We start from the raw sequence: 1501 nt of genomic DNA, 5'->3' as shown, positions 1-1501 counted from the left end.
GGCGGAAATCCTAACCCTAGCAGAGAAGGAGGAGGGGGGATGCCATGGTCGCGCCATGAAGACGAGATGAGGGGTGTGACGGGGACGAGGTCGTCGGTGGGTGGGGGCAGCGGTGGTGGATGGGGTTGGTGGGGGCAGCGGTGGTGGATCGGGATGGTGGCGGCGGTGGTGGATGGGGATGGCGGAGACGAGGGAGAGTAGGCGGGGCGGCCTCGATCCGATCTCGAGAAAGAAAGGGTGGGTGGGTGGGTGGGTGGATTAGGGTTTTGGTATTTCAGAAGATCCACCGTTGGATGGGTGTGTGGTGGACGGCTTAGATCGTGTCCAGCTTGGTGATCCGCGTGGAGGTGGTTCCTCGCTTCTCATTGGCCGACTGTCTCGCCCTCGAATATCCAAAATTTGGACTCAAAAATCTCCGGGTTTTTTAAATGCCTACAAATCTGTGTTGCAAATTTGGATCACGCCATTTTCCAAAAGGCGGCTGATAGGTGCCGGTCAATCGGCCTAAATTTCGGCCGATCGCCTCATGACCCTATGATTTTTTCATCTCTAACCATTTGATTCACCTCCCATGTTATACTTTCTTCCCCATCTTCCTTATTCTCCCTTAGATAGAACACATCGTTGACCCTCCCATCGTTGCGCTGTCGCGCACAACCGTAGTTTACCGCCTCACCTTCGGCATCACCCCTACGTGCTTTAGTTGTAGCATTCGCCAGTTCTAGCACCTCCTCGAGATGAAAAACCTTTGCATTGTGTCATCGTATGTGACAAGGAAGAAACGGTGCGTATAGGAATGACAAACAATGTTGCCTAAGGAAGTTTTCATTTTCTTTTGACGAAAAAATCATTTTCCATTTTTTGAGTGCCCAAAATGAGTTCTTTTGTGAAGAATCAACCAAATAATTGTTGTAAAATTGGACCAAATCAATTTTCTAAAATATTAGGACATATTTAATGCACAATTAACCAAATGGTTGGGTGTCCAAAGCTTTGGTCCACCTCTCGTGAAAAAGTTAAATTTCTGTCAATTCAGTTGGAAGCGGGTCAAATTTAAACTGCAGCTGCCTCATAGTTTGCTCTTTATTTTTCCCAAAAATCATTTTAGGTACAAAAGTATCTATTTAATTAGAAAAACACCAAAAGTTTTCCAAGATTCAACCACTAGCTAGGAACGGTCATGCCCGCCATTTTGACGCATTTTGAAAAGGGCATAAAAAATTCAAAAAAAAAACAAAAAATTGGAAAATCTTCGCATTGTGTCGTTATATGTGATCAAGTTACCAAGAAAAATAATAAACATGTTATACGGCAATTATTTTAAAAAAGTGTTCTCAGAAATGAGCTATCATGTGTGAAGATTCATGGCTTTCAAGCCAAATGATCGATCTTATGGCCATATTCATGGCATAGTTTGTTCAAATGAACTCATATCGTGCACAAGGGTGCATCTTGGAATGACAAACAATGTTGCCTAAGGAAGTTTTCATTTTCTTGGCAC

The sequence above is a fragment of the Triticum aestivum genome, chromosome 5A, assembly GCF_018294505.1.
Source record: "Triticum aestivum cultivar Chinese Spring chromosome 5A, IWGSC CS RefSeq v2.1, whole genome shotgun sequence".
NCBI classification, from domain to species: Eukaryota; Viridiplantae; Streptophyta; class Magnoliopsida; order Poales; family Poaceae; genus Triticum; species Triticum aestivum.
The sequence above is the reverse complement of the archived record's forward strand: the minus strand, read 5'-3'. Positions refer to the sequence as shown.